Genomic DNA, 22,280 nt, shown 5'->3' with positions numbered 1-22,280 from the left:
CATTCGTGTGTGGGGGCTTTGGTGAGGGTGGCTTGTGGGGGGGATGTGTATATGTATTGGGCATGCTTTGGTGATGGGTGTCCATGCTTAGTGGACGCATGCAGGCCTAGGTTTTGGGATGTGTGGGTTGTGATGGTGAGACATTGGCGGGGAATAGGTGTGCTGGGGGTGGGGGTGAGGATGGTGGTGGGGGTGAGGATGGTGGTGGGGGTGAGGATGGTGGTGGGGGTGAGGGTGGGGGTGAGGATGGGGGTGGGGGTGAGGGTGGGGTTCGAGGATGGGGGTGAGGGTTGGTGTCTGATTTGGCATGCAGGTGGGGGGGAAGCAGTATTGAAGCTTCAACTTACCAGTATCCATTCCTCCGCCGACTCCTGCGAGGCCGTCAGGATGCAGGATGTTCAAGACTTCCTCCTCCCATGATGTGAATTGTGGGGGTTGAGGTGGGGGTCCTCCGCCAGTCTTCTGCACGGCGATGTTGTGCCTGGATACCATGGAACGCACCTTCCCCCGTAGGTCGTTCCATCGCTTCCTGATGTCTTCCCGATTTCTGGGGTGCTGTCCCACTGCGTTCACCCTGTCGACAATCCTCTGCCATAGCTCCGTCCTCCGGGCAATGCTGGTGTATTGTATCTGTGTGCCGAACAGCTGGGGCTCTACCCGAACGATTTCCTCCACCATGACCCTGAGTTCTTCGTCTGTGAAGCGGGGTTGTCTTTGGGGTGCCATGGGGTGGTGTGTATGATGTGTGGGGTGGAGTATGTGTATTTAAGTGAGTTGAGTGTGGTGGTGTGTGTTGTTTTGTGTGTGGATAGTGTGTGGGTGATGGTGTTGAGTGGCTGTGGCTGTTATGTTTTGGATGCTGGTGTCTCGCTCTTGTCTTCTTTACGAATTTTTAAGCGTAGGGGTTTGTGGGTGATGTGGGTGTGTGTTTTATATTGTATTGTGTGTGTGGGAGTGGTGTGTGTATGTGTATCAGGTGTGTGGGATTCAAATCGTCCAATGTGGCTGAGTTTTGTTCGTTTGTGTGTATTCTGACCGCGCCGGTGTGTCCCGCCAATGGAATACCGCGTTTGAATGACCGCCGCGTGGATTCGTGGGTCGTAATGGCATGGGCGTATTTCTGTTGGCGTGGCGGTGGAGGTTTGGTCACCTCCACCTTTCCGCCGACCGCTGGTCTGGCGGTCTGTTGTGGCGGTCGGATTTTCGGAGGTTTGCCTTCTGCGGGTCAGAATGACCGTGGCGGGTTTCCGCGACCGCGGCGGGATTATGGAGGATTTCTGACCGGCGGTAGGTGCCTTTTACCGCCGAGGTCAGAATTACCACCTTAGTCATTTTAAACTTAACTGTTAGATTGTTCATGTTTTCAGAGTGACTAGGCTTAGAATCATAGTCTAGTATTGATTTCAGGAGATATAATTTTCATATTGTGTGTTCTAACCTTTTTCTTACTACATGTCTCCTTCCCAGCTGTTCCCTTCCTAATCCCCTCTTCCCCTCTTGAACTCTCTCAGTCTCTGTGATTTATCTATCAGAGTCTTGGAGCTGTTCAGTGGTGGACGTGTTGGGAATGTGCACAGACCCCGAGGATCTGGTGACTGACATTTGGGGCATTTTTTAGCCTCTTAACAGTGCAGCGCCATAATTTGGTGCACAACCTCCGGTTCCCCCTACACCTCCCCTACCCGGTTAGTATCATTTCCAATGATGCTAACCAGGCATTACTGCCGGCTACAGCCATTTCATTAATATGGCACCTGGCCGGCGTCCAGGAATGGCACTAGCCGGCGGTACTTTTACATGCAAAATCCATCAGGCTTAGTGGGTCAGGGTATCCCTTCTCAATTAGAAGCCCCTGATGTAAATCAGGATCTGGGGGGGGTCGGTGTATTTCTTTTTGGATGGAGAGGGTCTTCAATCTTCCACTCTGAGCCATGTTATGGCCCAAAGGGCACCATCCTCAGCGACACACCATAGATTTATTTGGTGAGAAGAGTGTGGCAACCCCTCCTTATGCATTTAGTGGCCTTCGGGACACCATCCCCTGGGGCCCACTGCATAACAATGTCCCATCAACCCCATTTCCCAGGACACTATTGTTCGTCGACCACAAGAGTTTAGGCAATGATCACTTTATTACTTCAGCCCAGCTGCAGCAGAAAGCCTCCCACTGGGTAGGAGCAGAAAAGTATCTCCCTGTCTGTGCTCTTGTGGGTGAGGGACACTGTATTTCTCTTGAGCAGAAGCCAAAGCTGTTCACCCTGGGCAGAAGAAAACAAATCAAGCCGTCTCCTTCCGTAGCCCAGAATGGGTGCTTAGAGGGGAGCCGGCAGAGCACTGGGACCGTGGTGCTCCCCCCCCACACCTCTCAACAGATGACAATGGTGTGGGTGCCCCGGGTGGGACAGGAGCACCCTTCAAACACAATGCATGGTTGGCTCCTACCACACCCTGGATTGGCGCCAGTGGGGTCATGTGCCTTCTCCGTGGCCACCAACGTTTTAAAAAGTGGATGAGCGCCCAAAAATGTGTGTCTGGCTCTTGTGTGGCCCCAGATAATAGGGCCTGTGCGCAGGGAGTCAGTGGAGCCGCAAGGGCCCTGAGGCTCCCTTGTGACCACAAACATAAAAGGAATGCTATGGGTATCCCAGGTCCAACTGGGAAACCGAGAAAAAATATAAACATTGTGGTGCAATGATACTAAAATTAATAATAAATGAGCATCCGTAGCCACTCATTTATTCATCACTGCTCTGTAGGAGCCATCTATAATGCAATTTTTCAGCTCTCTTGGCTATTTTTTAGAGCTCTGTGGTGCCCTAATCAGGACAGGCACACCACCAACATTATTTCTGTGGCTTCTGGGAGGCTGCAGCTTTCGTAGAAGCCCCCGTGAAAGGATCGACAAAAGAGAAACCCTATATTTCCTTGGGTCTGTATAACCTGAGCCCCAATGGCAGGAACCCTTTGTTGCTCATTTTATGAGTGCATTAATTATGTGGCCTGAGGAGTGTAAAAGAAAGTCTTGGACATGTTAAATGTAATTTGGAATATAAATGATCTATTTCAAGTGATACATTGATAAAGCAAATTGGCCCTTATATGTTGATGTGGTGACACCCATTGATAAAGCCATTACGCCGGTCTTGTATATTGATACAGTCAACCCTTGACAAAAAGTCTGCTATATGTTGACATGCTGACCCTGGGGTATTGGGCACCTGCAATGAATGTTATTATACATAGAGAAGAACCCTAGAAATGAACAAAAAACAAAGGTTAACGTAGTGTTTTAGTCAGATATAATTTAAAAAAGTATACTTGGTTAAAATGTAACATTCTAAACTCAAACCAACCCTGGAATTAATCTCTTATGCTTAACTGGGCTAACTATAACTTGTGCCCCCACCATGCACTGCTGATGACCTTATATATTACATCACTCATAACATGTGCAAAGGTATCGCTGATGGCATCTCAAATGGCATCATTGATTACATCAACATCTACAGTGGAGCCTGTGTACAGTTCTATATTCATTTGTTGGATAATGAAAGATGATGTCTATATAGAGGCATGGGCCATCTGTGACTTATGAAATCAACAGACACCTAAAAGGAAGACGGCACATTGCATTGTGCATATTTTGCATTGCACATATCTGTGGAACAAACAAACAGAGCAAGGCATCTAGAGCAACTCATACCTGAAATTAACAAACTACATTTGTTGGGAGGCACACATTAGTGCAACAAATGCATTAAACCATATTTGAACTCACCATGGCTTACAGATACTTAGTTCCCTTCCCAGTAGTGCATTCCCTTTCCTCGTGTTTGAGCATGTTGGTGGCAAGGAAAAAGTCCATCAAAGTCTCAGAAGAGATGGTAGCAGAAATAGAAAATGGTTCAAATGCCATGGCCTCGAACTGAAAAGAAACACTGAAGGTCAGAGGTAAGAGAATTTACAGGTTGTAATGGTAAAAAGACAAAGGGCTACATGTATGAATATTAGCTTTTGCGACTCACAAATTGCGAGTCTTAGCGACGTACAACAGTGTCAGTGACACTGCGATTCCCAATGGGGAACGCAAATGACTTACCTCAATTTGCAACCCCATTGGAAATAGCCCTCCTCAGGGATCGTGGCCTGCTGGGGACAGCAGACCACCATGTCTGTGACTGCTTTTGAATAAAGCATTTTCTTTAAAAGCAGCCCGTTTTCCTTAAAGGAAAACGGGATGCTTTTCAAAAACTAAAATGAAAAAATATCTTCGATTTCATTCACAAAGGGGAAGGGGACCCTTCCGGTTTGCGAATGGGTTAGCACCAATTTGAAATTGGTGCTAATTATTATTGTTTTGTGACTGCATTCACGGTCTTAAAACAATCCTACATTGCACTGTGACTCACCATTAGGAAAGGAACACCCCTTCCTAATTGTGACTTGCAAACCTATTTTGCGATTCGGTGAACAGATTACCGAATCGCAAAATAGATTCTGTAAAACCAAAATGCTTTTTTATTGTCGCAAACAGCCCGATTCTGCAAATCAGGATGTTTGAGACAAGAAAAAAGGTTTGTACATCTGGCCCTAAGTCCTAGCTGTATAGTAGGTTGCTCAAGCAGGCTTCTGCTGAGGTGGTGCATAGTCAGCAGGTATGTATAGCATGAGTGGAACAGGTCTATAGAGGCTCCAGCTGTTGGTCCAATCTGAGCCATCATTTCAGATAAACATCAGGAAAACAGAAAAACCTTGGCAGAGGCAGAACCGATAACCTTCCCTACCCAAGGATTACTGTGAATAGGAATTGCCAGTCCCAAGGAAATGGCAGGCTATTTAACCAACCAGGGATCTGAAGTCACACACAGCACCCTTTTCTTTCTCAGATCATATGATAAAAGTGGAGTATTACAACTTAGCACTGTTGCCACCTTGCATTACTCTGGCCTGGGAAGGCATTGTATGGGTGGAGTATGGATGTTCCCAGGCTACCATTTATGGATTTTGGTGCAGTGCCAAATTTACTAACAGTAGTAAACCTGGGAATGCACCCAAAAGGTATGACTTTATTTCCTCTAATTTATTCAACTTTTTCCACTTTCTACATGTACAGCATTCTGCAGCAATCATAGAAAAGCAAAATATTTTCTAAGGATTGTTTATATGTAGGAACATGTCCCTTCCTGTGCAAAAATATTCCTGCCTGCAATACGAGAACCCTCACACCATAGTGCAAGAGTGCCTGCATTGGTGCTAGGCTACACTGTATGTGCTAATGCAGGGAGAGAGCAGAAATGTACCGTATCCTAATAGAAGACACATTTGTGCCCTCTCCATGTGGCCAGCACAGCAGGTAGTCTTGCAGCGTTGGCTAAATCATGTCTTTGTAAATCTGGCCCATAGAGGTAATTTTATGATGCATCCCTGGGCCAGTTCAATATATATGAAATAGGCATTATGCTTTGCATCACATTGTCCCATATAACTGTGTGTATTAACCTTAAGTAAATATATAGAGGGCACCAGGAATTATGCAATTGTGCAGCATTGTCCACATAATTAAATGTTTGCAGTATTTGCCACATAATCTATAATTTGCTGCAAAATCTGCAGGTTTTATTAAAAAAAGAATTAGTTTCTAGCTCAAACAGATCACAAGTTACTAAAATCATTCAGCCCATGTTACAGTGCAGTGGAAGGCCCTAAGAAAGAGTTTAATTGGTGACCTTTCAGTTGCTTATTGTTCTGTTTGGGTATTAAATTTGTACTAATGATGTAAAACCTTCGCCCAAAGTTACATGTGAAGAATGACAAACCTATGGAGTGATACTATCACAAAATGTGCCGCTGTAGGTCACATACTTTGCTTTTTCTTGCCACATAATTTACTCAGCCCTGCAGAACAATTTGGTCCTTCACTGCTGCATTGTTCTAGTGGCCCTGAATATACCTCTTAATATGTCATTCTCCCCTTTTAATCGTTAGTCGCACATCGGTTTTGCTTAACAGCTTGTTATATGTGCTGATGCTCAATATACGAAAACCACCACTACCAAGCGATTACTGTACGTCAGTATGCGGTTAGGTAAAATATATATCGTTCACTTATGGCCTTCCATGTCAGGTAAACTGCATGACCGAGCCATGTTAAAGGTAAACAGTGTGCAAAGTTCAAACATTCTTGCTCTCAGTTTGCTGCAACAAAATGTTCTATTTGAGAGATAATTTGCATTTGTAATTTGTTTACATTTTTAGACTTCGGTAACAATGGTCTGACCCGTTTCATGTTTGTTTCATTCATAGGGCGTTTGCCTTCATTAACCAGCCATCATCTTCTTGTCATGGAGGTCCTTGCAGGCGGTGCCGACTGCGGAAGAACACTTAATGCAGAGCAGACGTGCGGCTCACGAGCACATCGCCAGAACAAGACAGCCAGGTTCTGTTTTTCTTTAAAAACTGGAAAGCAGGCATTATTATGACTGCGTTTCTCTTTTCTATTATTTTCTCCTTTGTCGATGCTTAGCACACAGGTGAGAGCAGCACCTAAGATTTTTATTTTTATTTTTCTGTTCCTCATTTCACCTGTGCGTCTTTTGCACTTATTTTTCTATTCATATGTTTGCTAGGTTTTTGGAAACAAAGCATTATTGACTCTACAATAGTGAAAAACACTGACACAAAGTAGCATGTCAGGATAATCTGTTATAGATTAGTCATCAAGTAAATAACGATAGGCTTCTGCCATAACTACAAAGCACCCCCCCCTCTACATTCTTCACGTCTTTGTTTATGTCAATATTCACAATAACCATAGTGTTTGACCCTCTAGAGCGCTGGGCTGCCCTTTGACTAACCTTACTGCAGGGAAATACCATATTCATAAATGCATACATAAAATAAGCATTTTAGTGACATGGTCACTTGCTTCTGTCCTGCTTCTTTGTTACTCCTTGCCATAACAAAGCAATTTTAGTGAGCATTTCTGTCCATTCTGCAAGGTCACTAACTACCATCTCGCTTTTTGTGTGACTCTAACGTGTTGTTCCTCTGCCAACGCCCACTCTACAATGTTTTTCTTCCATGACTCAAATCTCAGAACTCTATCCTGGGAGCAATAAATTACTATGCCTCTTTTAGCTAAGAATGTTATAAGTGCTACATATTTACGTCTCATTTCATGCTTTTTCTATTGATGAAATTACCTGACAGAGGGTCTGATTTAGATCTTGGTGATTGCACCGCCAAGCTGCATCAGTGGCAGACCTGAGAAGAACGCAAATCGATGATCTTCCACACACCATATTCAGATGTACTGCAGCTGAACCAGAGACCTCTACAACGGACTGCCCTTCCTAGCCGTCAGTTCCTGCAGGCCGTATTTAGATGTTATGGTTGGACAAGAGGTGTACTGGCAATGGTTTGCTGATGGAGGGAGGACATTGCTGTACCCAATGGACATCAGACAATGCCAGTGACTGTGGAATAGATGTAAGTCACACACATGCACACTCTATAATCCACATATGAGTCCCCCTGCATCACACGTGACACAACCAGAACAACCAACACACTCATCCACATAAACACATGTACATACAAGAACAACTACACACATCATGACAGCGACCGTCACACAACAACATGCTTCTGAGTTCTGTATGCAGCAACACAACACAACATACACAACAACATTCATGCTATATGCAAATAGCACACATACTGATACAACCACATCACTCACTACACCTCCATCCATCTTACCCAGCCAGTCGCTTAACACACACATATACACATACTGACTCAAACACACAACTCAAACACAACATAATAGGTACATGTCCTCTTGCAATATACACATATCAACTCAGTTAACAAGTGTGAATGTACCATCATTCTGGTGCCAGTATTCATGTGGCAATGAATACTGGCACCATAATGACAGTTGTGTTTGTGTTTTATAGGTGGTGTGTACCAGTGTGTCCCCGACATCTGCATATCACAGTCATTTTAAAAGGTTTTCTCTGGGGTCTTGTGGCAGCAGAGATGGAGGGTTCTGTCCAGCTGGAAATGGAAGTTGAGTCGAGAGAAAAGGTGAGTTTTCACCCCACTACCAGAGGCCACCAAAACAGAAGTTGAGGTCGGAACGCCACTTTTTGCTTGGCGGTATGGCACATCCAAATCTGCTCGCCGGTAATTGTGGCTGAAGTCCCACCATCAGCCATTCTTTCCTATGGTGCTACGGCGGTGGATGGGATTCTTTGATGGAGTCGGTGGGACTCGAGAAGGTTAAAGTCTATGGGACTGCCAGCATCTAAATTAGGTGGGTAGACCGCGGCAGATGGGTTTTCAGTTTGAAAACCAATGGCAGGACTGTTACCACCAACTTATAATCCAGGCCCAGAGAGCTTAAAGGTTTACTTTTTGCAGCCTAGTACCTCTTGCCTGACTTGAGAACATCACCACGTTGTACCAGGGCACCTTTTGCACTTTGACTGGTGTTGAAAACACTTGTTTTATTGAACTTTCTGTATATCCATCACTGTGGTCCTAACCTTTTTCTGCAATAATAGTTTCAACTACATATAGCCTTTATTTGGAAAGCTGACAAAGTGTGTCCTAATCAAGTCCTGATCAAGCTGCTAATGTGTGGTGAAAAATAACACGAAATTGCTGTAACTTCCTGCAAGGCCACTATATGAAGAGCCTTTCTAAAAACTGGATAGTAGAAAATAGAAATTCTTATGAATGAAAACCGACAAACAGCACATTCAGTGATGTTCATTACTAATAGGTTTACCCTCCAGTATTAAGGCAAAGCTAAAAAGGTAAAAGCTACATTTCAGAACAACTTTATAACTTAGTCTCACAATATTGATGGATTTTTGAGCCAAAATCCTGTAATCATTGAACGATATTCAATGATGTTCAATGATCAAAACTGTATTTCACCTGTTTGAGGCTAAATCCTTCAATAAACACAACCTGAACAGGATAATGCAATAATGGCTCATAACCAAAGTGGTCCATCCAAAGTGATGTACTTTAGAAAATATTAATGGCCCTATTAACATTGTGAAGGACAAGAATGTGGCCTGTGCTCCACTGGCAGAGGAACACCAATTGGATTTAGAGATCTTCACCTTCCTTTCAGTGTAGTACTCACTGCAGCAGCTCCATTCAAGGTGTTGATCCACTGCTGAGTGGATGTCAAGTTTGATGCACCGTCTTTGTGAGAATAAACTCCCAAAGCAGAAATTTTCTCCCTGAACCTGAGTGTTACTGTGCAATTTCAACAGGTCTCCCATGGCAGTCACAGGTAGGGAAAATGAGTGAAAAATCACACATCCTAAGAAGGGTGAGGTGACCACCACAATAACACGTAGGTTCCATGGTAGATGGTCTACTGTGTTGTGCATTTCTGACAGCAAAGATGGCTGAAACTCTGCTGACAGAAACCCAGAAATTCCTTACCTCTAAATGGTTCACGAGATTGGTGAAATAGTACATCTTTCATTTTTATGGGCATGCACCATTCCGACAGCTCTAAATAACCCCATAAGTCTAAATTAAAGTTTCTCACCACATAATAACATGCAGTTAAACTGAGAGTCATGGCACAAGAAAAATGAGTGCTCTCCTACAAACTGATACAAAATACCTGTACCTATCTACTCACTTTTCAGAAAAAAAACGAATTTCCTCCTCCTTCCCTGTCTTTGTCTCTGTTCTCATCCTGCTTAAGAGGAGCTTGCCTCTTGTGAGACAAGCATCCTGATGACATTTGCTCTATTGTGATAATATCCAAAAGAACAATCCTCTCCCTTGCTTAGAAAGAGCTCGTAAGGATCAACTTTCCAGGAATTGTTGCTGTTTTTTCTGTCTTGGGTGCATGCAAGTACCCCATACAAATGTCCCTACCTGGAAGGCTCTCTGTGTTGCCATTTGATTACTTCTAGCATTCAGGTGTCCAGCATGAACTATCTGGTAAAAACACCTAAAGCAGAGCAGGATCCCTGTTAGGCCTGTGTCCTATATGCTTTGTGAGCTTTGTGTGTAAAATTCTAACTTTTTGCCAATTGTGCTGTAATTCCTTTCAGCCATTTTTCTGAATTGACAACAGAAGTTTCCAATGGGAAATCATTTCATTTGGCCCCCCTTTTTTCTTGGCACATTCTTGACCTGTATGACATATGACTGACATTTTCCAAGAAGGATCTGAGGTGGATGAGTTTTTTGTTTGAAAAGTTTTGTGCAGGTTTGTCAATCACTTCCAAAGTTATTGAGAAAAACTAAAAATAATCTTCTTATGGAATCTCTGACCTAACTAAAGTCAAACAGTGGTGACCACCACTGTGTTTTATCTATATCTGTATCTAAATCTACATCTATATCTATATCTCACTAAAAAAGCAAAGGTTTAATTTAAATGATGCTATAGTTCTAATGAAATGAGTTAATTTTGAAACACTCAAAACCACTGAAATCCACCAGTTTTTGTTCAGTCAACTACATGTGTCATGTGCCCCATTATACACATCAATAATTATGTCATTTAACTTGTTATGAGTGTTGTAATATGTGCGGTCATAACTATTGCATGATGAGGCCACAATGCTTACGTATGTGACTAAACTACAATTGGTGTATATCAATGGTTATTAGGCTTTTGTTTTATCAAATAACTCATTCCCACAACTAACTAAAATGTTACTTTATCTTTTGATTTGTTTCAGTGAATTTCTGCTTTTTTAGCATATTCTAAGTTGGACAAACCAACATACTCTCATATGCAGCCAGCCTCCGTTGCCCAGACCTTTGGCAGTGAGCAACGGAGGTAGGCGCAAGGCCTTGACAAACACTAAACGCTGAGCCTGACCCCTGTGTACAACCCAACATCCGCTGCTCATGGTGAAAGTGGTGCCCAGCAGGATTTGGATGCAGGGCCTGGAAGAGGAAGAAAGAACTTTATGAAATGAGAAGAATTGACATTATCATCAAACAATCAAGGCATTTTTCCCAAATCACTTCACCAGCTCACCTTCTCAGAAATTTCTCAAAGAAGGAATGTGTTCTCTACGGAGAAGTGGTAACATGTACTGTTGACTTTTGATAAATAACATAGGTAAATGTAAGCACTATACCAGAGACATTATAAGACAAGGGGGAAGTGGGCAATTGCCCATGTTCCTCATCTTACAAAGGATCCCCTATTAAAGTGAGAGATGCTGTCAGAAGTCTTGCCATAATCACAAGTGGTCATAAAAATGGCTTTTACCTAATTTGGCAACTAAGCAGGCTTAACAGAAACTGTGCTCATGCCTAGCCTGCTGAGCATTATCCCTTGTATGTTCAGGCAGTTAGTGGCCAATAAATTGAGAAAACAATTTTGTGTGTTAATTATTTCTCCTTACTTTACCTCAATATTTCTAACATACCCCTCTATCTTTGTCTTTATCTCTGCATCTCTATGTATCTACAGCCTTTCTCTCTACCTTAATGCTCTCAACCTCACCTTTGTCTACCACGCCTATCTCATTATACTCAACATTCTTCACTCTACTTCATTTCTGTCTACCTATATATGACCTTGACTCTTTCCCAATCACCCTCTGTGCCTAATTCTATATCTGTCACTCACAATCACCTCTCCTCTTTTCGCTGTTTTTCCATCTTATTTTTCCTCCATCTACTCCACTTTGCACAGCACATCATCTCTGCATTTTCCCCACATCATTTTGTTACTACTAACTGACTTGTAGCTGTCTCTCAGCCCTTCCTCTACTTTGTCATGCCCTCACCTCTCTAGCTTATTTCTATTTCTCCCTCACATCTCCCTCAATACCTCTCATCTCTCTACCCCTCCGCTCTCTTGAGGTTTACCTCACCATTAGTTCACTACTTCACTTCTCCACCTGCATTCTCTTTCTAATTCTGAACTCTTTTCTTCAAATCCATAAATATCTCACTCCTTTCTGTCTACCTCTATTCCTCTACATTTACCCCTTTTTCTCTTTCAATTCCTCTCTCACTCACACAAACACATATATCTCTCTATAACTCCTTCTCCATTTCAACACACACCTTCACCTCAACTATCTATTTCTACCTATTTCATATAAAGCTCCCTTCCTCACTGTTTTTCACTCTGTCTGTATCTCATAACCATTTTATTTCTGTATTAACTACACAGAATGCAGAACACATAGAAAGAGGACTAAATAGTGAGAATTAAGGATATTTCTACCTGCTGTGTCATTCTCACACCACCCCTGAGGTGGTGTAGGAATCTGACACATTCCCAGACTTGTAAATCTGGAAATGCATCTGATTCCTTCGGGGTCCATGGGTGGTGCATGGGAACACCCCAAGCAACACCCATGGAATGTCCCTTTCACGCAGTGTTATGCGTCAAACGGGTCCAAATTTACAAGGCCATGAAAAGCCATGCAAGTTGGATTTGCGTGGTTCTAAATACCTTCCGAGCTACCCAATGTTAATGCCACCACTAAGTTCTTATGTTCACTATGGTTCTTCTTGATACAATAAGTTCCGCAGATCACAGTATCACTCATATATATATCAGTCCAACAGTAAGTATTAGTTTGCTATCATTACCATGTCCTATTTCATAATCTGAGGTTAAATATCCCCCATATCACAGTCGTAGTGTGTGTATATATATATATATATATATATATATATATATATAGATATATATATGTAATTCAAAACAAAAAGGTCTATCCCACAGTGCATCTGTGTCATGACCACACAAACTTGCCAAATCAAATCAAAGAAATGCTTGAGAAAAGCAAAGAGATATCCTCAGTGGAGACAGCAAAGCCCAAACTGGAAGAAGGTTTGTAGAGTAATCTTGCGCTTATTTCAAAGGGAGAATCAAGAAGAGAAGATTCAAGATGGCCGTCGTGAGTCCTGAAGGTTAGTTACAGTTCTAGTCTTGCAATCGGTTGGTTGCTAGGTTACGAGCTCACCAGCTGGAAGCTTCGCACTTCAAATGAGGTCTGACAGGAATCAGCTGTGTGGAGAGAGAGCGCGCTTCAGATCAGAAACTCCTGTGAGGTAAAATTACCCTTGAAGACTATTTTACAGAAAACTTGATAAATATTGTCAAGGTTTATCCGAGGAGTTTGATATTAGACCGTTCCAGAGGAGGTTTGGCAAGGTTACAGAGTTTAAAGTATGAATAAACCTTATGTTTACAAGGTTCCTGTTTAAGATACCAGAGTCAAAAGAAAAACAAACTTTAACAAGCAAGTATTTACAAATACCAAGATTATAAACGAAGGCCGAGTTTAACGGAGAAATGAATGTTAACAAGTAAGCATTTACAAATGCAACGGTAATAAACCAAAGTAGAGTTTAAAAGAGAAACAAACTTTAATAAACAAGCATTTACAAATACAAGTTATCGACAGATGTCGAAGTAAGAAAGGAGAAACTAACTTTAAGAAACAAGCATTTACAAATACAAGTATTGACAGAAGTCAAAATAAGACAGGAGAAACAAACTTTCACAAGCAAGAATTATCAATGCAATAAATGTAATTGAACTCTCTAATGTAAAGTAGAAACCAACTAACATCAGCTGATTTGGAGGACGCATCACCAACTATATATATATATATATAGCAACATAAAACCAATCTCTAACAAAGGTTGAGAAGTTCTTCCAAAATCAGTAATAAGCATTTTTAAGAAGAGCTTATCATTCATACAGAGAAGCAAGGCTACAGAGAACTCAGGGTGAGTGAAGAAATAATAGAATTAAAGAGAATTAAGTGTTAAGAGTAGAAAGTGTAAAACTGATGTTGTATGTCCTTAGTAATTGTGACTGTGACTCTTGCAGGTGCTGCATCTAATCTTAGACGTGAAGAGGCAGACTGAGTACTGATGTTCATCATCTCTGTGGCAGTCTCTCTACAATCCCATTCCCCTTTCCGCCTCCGGGGTACTCAGCACGAAGGATTAAAATTCGTTGTGAGTAGCTCGGGTCGGGACTGAGGAGTTATCTTCTGCTTCTGAGGAAATCAAATTGAAGTATCCTGACAGATTGAAGTGCCATCACCCTAATTTTAGGGAAAAAAACAGATTTCCTCCTGAGCAGAATGGCAGAAGGAATTGATATAAAAGCATAAGCCACCGTTTTGGAAGAGTTACAGAAACAATTAAATAACACCATAAAAGAAACAGTCCAAATAAAACAGCGAATAAATGAGTTAGGAAACACCGCTAAATCAAATGAATCTGTGTTTTCACAAATCCCTAGCCCTTCACAGTCTGCAGGTATATCCACTCAAGTAATTCATGCGGTTTCCCCTATTATTCCTTTGGCTCAACACGAGCGCTTCGGTGGGGATCCAAATACGGCGCAGATTTTTCTGACCCAATGCTCATTGCATTTTTTATATAGACCAGTCATTTTTTCTGAAGAGCAGTCCAAAGTGGCATTTATATTGACTTATCTGACAGGTGATGCGGCCGCATGGTCCATGCCAATAATTTCCAGAAATGATCCTGTTTTATATAATTTCCAAAATTTCAAGGAAGAGTTCTTAAGAATATTTGATCGGCGAACTGCAGCTCAAGCCACTGACAATTAACTATTGGAAATCAGGCAAGGTAATATAGATCTAATAGCCTATCTGGATCATTTCAATAAATTCATTGAAGAGACTGCCTGGCCGGAGTCAAAAAGAGCCGCCATATTTTATCGTGGACTGAGAGATGAATTGAAAGATGCCTTAGCACAAGTTCCAAATAGACCCACAGAGATTTCAGAGTTAATTGATCTTGTGTTAAAGATTGACCACCGGTTAACCGAATGAAGAGCAGAAAAGAGAAGAGAATATCGACCATTTCCCCTGAGAATTGATCGTGTAAGAAATTATCATACGAGAGCCGGAGAAGGGATAACGATAGAAGAACCAATGCAAATTGGTTCCATCTGAGGTCCTTTATCTAAAGAAGAAAAAGAGAAAAGAAGAGTGAATCAACTATGTTTATATTGTGGTGCATCTGGGCATTTTGTTAAAAACTGTCCCAAGAAACCCAGAGCTCTTCAGGCGGGAAAAGGCCAGCTTCATCAGTAAAGGGAGTTGCCCTGATGAAAGCAGAACCCAAGACAACTCCTTTAGATCAACGAGTGGCAAATACCTTACAAATCGCAGCGCCAGATTTGGTACAAACAGTATCAGTTAAGACCCTTAAGAAGGAGAATCAAGGGATCTCAGTTATGATAGACTCTGGAGCTACGGGCAACTTCTGTGATATCAAATACGCTCGTAAAATGGGTATTTGATTTATCAAGAAATCTACTTTGGAAGTAGTAAGAGCTGTGGATGGAACCAATCTTTCTTCAGGACTCATTTACCATGAGACCAAACCAATTCAGATGCAAGGTTTTGGTGGGCATCAGGAGCAGATAATCTTTAATTTGATAGATGGTCCACAACTTCAACTCATTTTGGGTTTGCCCTGGCTTACAGAACATAATCCACAAATTGATTGGATGAATTCCTCTTACTGCAAAGAGAATTGTTTTCATGATGGAGTGGCGGTGTCCACCAAGTCTCAAGCGGCCTGTTTATCTTCACACTCTTCAATGATCTGTGCACTAAAAACAACAGAAATCCCAAAAGAACATGAGGATTTAGTTGCGGTTTTGGATGAAAAGGAGGCTGAGAAATTGCCGCCACATCGACCCTACGACTGCAAAATTTAACTGCAGCCAGGTGTGATATTGCCATGTAGCAGAATATACGCATTGACCGAAGCAGAGAACCAACATTTAAAGGAGTATTTGGATCAATATCTTGTTAATGGTTTTATTCATCCTTCTGAATCCCAGTGTCATCCCCACTGTTTTTCATACCAAAGAAGGATGGGGGCCTTCGAACTTGCATTGATTATCGAGCCCTCAATCAGGTTACCATCAAGAATCGATTCCCACTGCCTTAAGTGTCAGTTTTATTAGATCAAGTAAAGAATGCTGGAATCTACACCAAATTGGACCTGCGAGGAGCATATCATTTGATACAAGTGGCTTCAGGGGATGAATGGAAAACCGCTTTTTGGACTCAATACGGATTATTTGAATATCAAGTGATGCCTTATGGGTTATGCAATGCTCCCGCTGCTTTCCAGCATTTCGTTAATGATATATTATGAGAATTCCTCGACCGGATTGCCGTGGTTTATATAGATAACATTTTAATCTTTTCCGACAATCTACAGGAGCACATTTCCCATGTTCGATCCATCCTCACAAGGTTGCAAGAAAACCATCTTTATGTAAAATTGGAGAATTGTGCATTTCATATGGAACGAGTTGAGTTCTTAGGATTCATTTTGTCACCAGAAGGAGTTAGTATGGATCCTACCAAGATAAAAACAGTGCAACATTGGCCTTCTCCTTGCAATGTCAAAGAGATCCAGAGTTTCTTGGGGTTCGCTAATTTTTATCGAAGATTCATATCCAATTTTTCTCAAACAGTTACACCCATTACTCGATTGTTGAAGAAAGGAGTGAAGTTTGAGTGGACAAAAGAAGCTGAAAATGCTTTTAATTTTTTGAAGAATTCCTTCGTCTCAGCTCCAATCTTGCTCCACCCCAATCCGGATGAGCCATATTATGTGGAGACAGATGCTTCAGATGTTGCCACAGGAGGTATCCTTTCCCAGCGTCATAAAGATACAGGTCAATTACATCCAGTGGCCTATTTCTCTCGAAAATTAACACCACCAGAGATAAATTATTCAATTGCAGATAAGGAGCTATTGGCAGTCAAATAAACTTTTCGTGAGTAGAGTCATTACATTTTGGGAGCTAAGCATAAAGTGACCGTTTACACGGACAACCGAAATTAACAGTTTTTAAAATCAGCTCTAACTCTAACAGCTAGGCAACTGCTTTGGTCCCTATATTTTGCAGACTTTTATTTTGTTATCACTTTCAGACCAGGAAAAGTAAATGGGAAAGCAGATGCTCTATCTCGAATTGATACCGGTGCCTCCAGAAAAAGAATTGATTATTCCACAAGTGAAGTTCATATCTGCCATATTGTATGAAGATTTAACCAAAGAAATTCAAGAAAACTTAACATTCGAAGGAATGCTGAAGAGGTCCAAAGAAGGCCAAGGAAGAGAAATCAAAAATGGTTTGCCATACTTTAAAGGTGCACTGTATGTTCTGACTGTGGAGCTGCAAGAAAATAATTATTCAGGCTTATCATGATGATCAATTGGCTGGACACAAAGGAATTTAAAAAACTCAAAATCTAATACAACGAGAATTTAGGTGGCCAAAAATGAAAACTCAGATAAGACAATATGTGTCAACTTGTGACAAATGTCAAGGAGGGAAAACAAATAGAACAGCTTCACAATGTCTGTTAAGACCTTTGTCCACTGCACCCCATGCCTGGCATACTGTTACTATGGATCTTATAGTGGACCTCCCTAGTAGCCAAGGTTTTAACACCATCCTAGTTTTTGTAGACACTTTCACTAAAATGGCGCATTTCATTCCTTTGTAAGAAATCCCTCGAGCCCCACAGGTTGCACAGTTGTTTACACAACACATAGTACCCGACCATGGTATCCCAGAAATTCTGGTTTCAGACAGGGGGTCCCAATTTGTTTCTCGCTTTTGGAAGGCCTTTAGTAAAAGATTAGGAATTGATTCTCGTTACTCTACCAGTTACCATCCTGAAACCGATGGGCAAACAGAGAGAGTGAATCAAGAGTTAGAACAGTATTTAAGACTCAATTTATTTGATCAAGAGAAGGAATGGCCTGAGTTGGTGTGGGCAGCTGAATTTGCTTACAATAATGCTGTTCATTCCACCACTGGGTTCACCCCCTTTTATCTGAACCATGGTAGACATCCTAATGTAATGTTGGGTAAAGAAGATGATTCAGTGCCTGCAGTAGAAGAGATGGTGAGGGATTTGCAGACCACGTTAGTTAGGGCTAGAAAAAACATCATTCAAGCAAAAGATTCATATAAGACTCAAGCTGATAGAATAAAAAGAGAGAGCCCGATTTATTTGAAAGGAGACAAAGTTTGGTTATCCACTCGTCATTTACGTCTCAAAGGAAATCGCAAATTTCAGCCAAGATTTATAGGCCCATTTAAAGTTGACAAGATGATCAATCCAGTGGCAGTTAAATTGCAGTTGCCAGCTCATCTAAAGATGCATCCTGTTTTCCATGTCTCCTTGTTAAAGAACAGTTCTCCAAATTTACGTCAAAACTCCCCTCCAAGTCCAATCTAGATTAGCTCTGCAGAAGAGTATGAGGTCAATCAAATCTTAGATTCTAAAATCCGTAATGGCAAGCTTTATTATCTAATTGATTGGAAAGGTTATGGTCCAGAGGAACGATCCTGAGAACAACACGAGTATGTACATGCTTCAAGATTATTGAGAAACTTTCATAGAACCTACCCAAGCAAACCTAAATTTGAGAACTGTACCTTGAGGGGGAGTACAGTCATGACCACACAAACTTGCCAAATCAAATCAAAGAAATGCTTGAGAAAAGCAAAGAGATATCCTCAGTGGAGACAGCAAAGCCCAAACTGGAAGAAGGTTTGCAGAGTAATCTTGCGATTATTTCAAAGGAAGAATCAAGAAGAGAAGATTCAAGATAGCCGTTGTGAGTCCTGAAGGTTAGTTACAGTTCTAGTCTTACAATCAGTGGTTTGCTATGTTCCGAGCTCACCAGCTGGAAGCTTTGCACTTCAACTCAGGTCTGACAGGAATCAGCTGTGTGGAGAGAGAGCGCGCTTCAGAGCAGAAACTCCTGTGAGGTAAAATTACCCTTGAAGACTATTTTACAGAAAACGTGATAAATATTGTCAAGGTTTATTCGAGGAGTTTGATAGTAGACCGTTCCAGTGGAGGTTTGGCAAGGCTACGGAGTTTAATGTATGAATAAACCTTATGTTTACAAGGTTCCTGTTTAAGATACCAAAGTCAAAAGAAAAACGAACTTTAACGAGCAAGTATTTACAAATACCAAGGTTATAAACGAAGGCCGAGTTTAACGGAGAAATTAATGTTAACAAGTAAGCATTTACAAATGCAACAGTAATAAACCAAAGTAGAGTTTAAAAGAGAAACAAAATTTAATAAACAAGTGTTAGACCTGACAGCCTTAGGGTGGTCACCCCTAACTTTTTGCCTGCCTCCCTCCACTTTTTGGACACTGTTTTTGTTGGCTTTTAGTCTCTGCGCACTTTACCACTGCTAACCAGTGCTAAAGTGCATATGCTCTCTCCCTTTAAACATGGTAACCTTGAATTATACCTGATTGGACTATTTAATTTACTTATAAGTCCCTAGTAAGGTGCACTATATGTGCCTAGGGCCTGTAGATTAAATGCTACTAGTGGGCCTGCAGCACTGGTTGTGCCACCCACTTAAGTAGCCCCTTTTTCTTGTCTTAGGTCTGCCATTGCAAGGCCTATAGGTGCAGTTGACTGTCACCTCGACTTGGCATTTAAAAGTACTTGCCAAGCCTAAACCTCCCCTTTCTCCACAAATAAGTCACCTCTAATGTGTGCTCTAGGTAACCCCTAGAGCAGGGTGCTGTGTGGGGGAAAGGCAGGACATGTACCTGTGTAGTTTACATGTCCTGGTAGTGTAAAACTCCGAAAATCGTTTTTGCACTACTGTGAGGCCTGCTCCCTTCATAGGCTAACATTGGGGCTGCCCTCATACAGTATTGAAGTGGTAGCTGCTGATCTGAAAGGAGTAGGAAGGTCATATTTAGTATGGCCAGAATGGTAATATCAAATCCTGCTGACTGGTGAAGTTGGATTTAATATTATTATTCTAGAAATGCCACTTTTAGAAAGTGAGCCTTTCTTTGCACTTAAATCTTTCTGTGCCTTACAATCCACGTCTGGCTGGGCTTGGTTGACAGCTCCTTGTGCATTCACTCAGACACACCCCAAACACGGGGTACTCAGCCTCACTTGCATACATCTGCATTTTGAATGGGTCTTCCTGAGCTGGGAGGGTAGAGGGCCTGCTCTCACACAAAGGACTGCCACACCCCCTACTGGGACCCTGGCAGACAGGATTGAACTGAAAGGGGACCTGGTGCACTTCTTAGCCACTCTTTGAAGTCTCCCCCACTTCAAAGGCACATTTGGGTATAAACCAGGGCCTCTGCCCTACCTCATCAGACACTTGCTGGAGAAGAAACCTGAACCAGAACCTGCATCCTGCCAAGAAGAACTGCCTGGCTGCTCAAAGGACTCACCTGTCTGATTTCTACAAAGGACTGCTGCCTTGCTGTTGGCCTGCTGCCTTGCTGAACTCTTGTCTGGCTGTGAAAGTGCTCTCCAAGGGCTTGGATAGAGCTTGCCTCCTGTTCCCTGAAGTCTCAGGACCAAAAAGACTTCTCTTTTTCACTTGGACGGTCCGCGCGCCGAACTTTTCGACGCACAGCTTGTTCCACGGCGAGAAAAACGCCGCACACTGACGCTGATCGACGCGACGCCTTCAGGACGAATGGAACTTCGACGCACGGCCTCGCAAGGACAACGCCGCCCGACCTCCAGAGGAGAAATCGACACGACGCCTGCCGTGAGAGCGAAACTTCAATGCATAGCCCCGCAGAACGACGCGCAGCCGGAAAACAAGCAGGAGAATCCATGCACAGACCCGGGACATCTGGTAATCCCCGCGATCCACAGAAAGAGACTGTCCGCGCGCTGGAAAACGACGCATGACTTCCCCGCGTGAAAAATAACAAAGCAAGTCTGTGTGTGCTGGGGAGAAATCGACGCACACACCATTTTTCCACGTATTTCTTCTTCTGTGTCCCTCTGAGGAGATTTTCCACTCCAAACCAGGTACTTTGTGCTTGAAAGAGACTTTGTTTGCTTTTTAAAGACTTAAGACACTTTATATCACTTTTCAGTGATATCTCTACAAATTCACATTGCAACTTTATTCGTTTTGACCTACAATTATCCTGATAAATATTATATATTTTTCTAAACACTGTGTGGTGTATTTCTGTGGTGCTATATGGTGGTATTGTATGATTTATTGCACAAATACTTTACACATTGCCTTCTAAGTTAAACCTGACTGCTCTTGCCAAGCTACAAGAGGGTGGGCACAGGCTAATTTTGGATTGTGTGTGACTTACCCTGACTAGAGTGAGGGTTCTTGCTTGGACAGAGGGTAACCTGACTGCCAACCAAAAACCCCATTTCTAACATTGGTGATCAGCGGTGAGGATAGGACTTGTATTTGTGCAGTGACATACAGTAGCTAAGTATTTCACTACCTACCCACAGTTGAAGGTCAACTTGATTTTTATCTCTTTTTGCAAATTAGTTTTTTTTTCCTGACAATTTTCAAAAACTAAATCCTCACTCAACATGTCTCTGACTGGGTCTCAGATAGGAGACTTTGACCTAGTCTTGTTGGATACATATACGGTCAAACAACTAAAAGGGTTCTGCAGGGCAATGAGGGTACCCACCCAAGGGGCCTCCAAAAAGGAGGACTTTCAAGTGGCGCTGAGGGCCTGGGCAGAAGCCCATTTAGAAGAGGATGATGAGGAAGAGGAGCCAGAAAATGGCCCCTCAGAGGATTTGTTGCTATCTGTGGATGATGTTACCACTGCAATTGTGCCCCCTTCCAGACCAGGGAGCAGTGTCTCTGTGCAAAGCCTGACCGCAGAGGAAAGGAGAGAGGAAAGGGAGTTCCAATTGCAAATGGCAAAACTGAAAATTGAGGCTCAACAGGAGGAAAGAAGGGCAGAGAGAGAAGCCAAGCAAGCTGATGCTGAAAGAGCAGCCAAACATGGCAAAACTGAAAATTGAGGCTCAACAGGAGGAAAGAAGGGCAGAGAGAGAAGCCAAGCAAGCTGATGCTGAAAGAGCAGCCAAACAGATTGAAGCTGAAAGGACAACCGAACATGCTGAAGCTAAAAGAGCAGCCAAACAGGTGGAAGCTGAAAGAGCTTTGGCTGAAAAGAAACTATTGTTGGCTCATGAACTGAGTCTCAAGGAGCTGGATATCAAGGCGAGACAGTCTGAATCCAGCAATAATGGTGGCAGCATACAGACAGGACCTGCTGGAGAAAAGAAGGTTTGTATACCCAAAAATGTGGTACCCAGTTTTGTGATGGGAGATGACATGGATAAATGGTTAGCTGCTTATGAAGTTGCACTAAGGGCTCATGAGGTTCCTGAAGGGCAATGGGGGGTAGCTATGTGGGGTTATATGCCG

Source organism: Pleurodeles waltl, chromosome 1_2, assembly GCF_031143425.1.
Source record: "Pleurodeles waltl isolate 20211129_DDA chromosome 1_2, aPleWal1.hap1.20221129, whole genome shotgun sequence".
Taxonomy (NCBI): Eukaryota; Metazoa; Chordata; class Amphibia; order Caudata; family Salamandridae; genus Pleurodeles; species Pleurodeles waltl.
Note: the sequence above shows the minus strand (reverse complement) of the source record.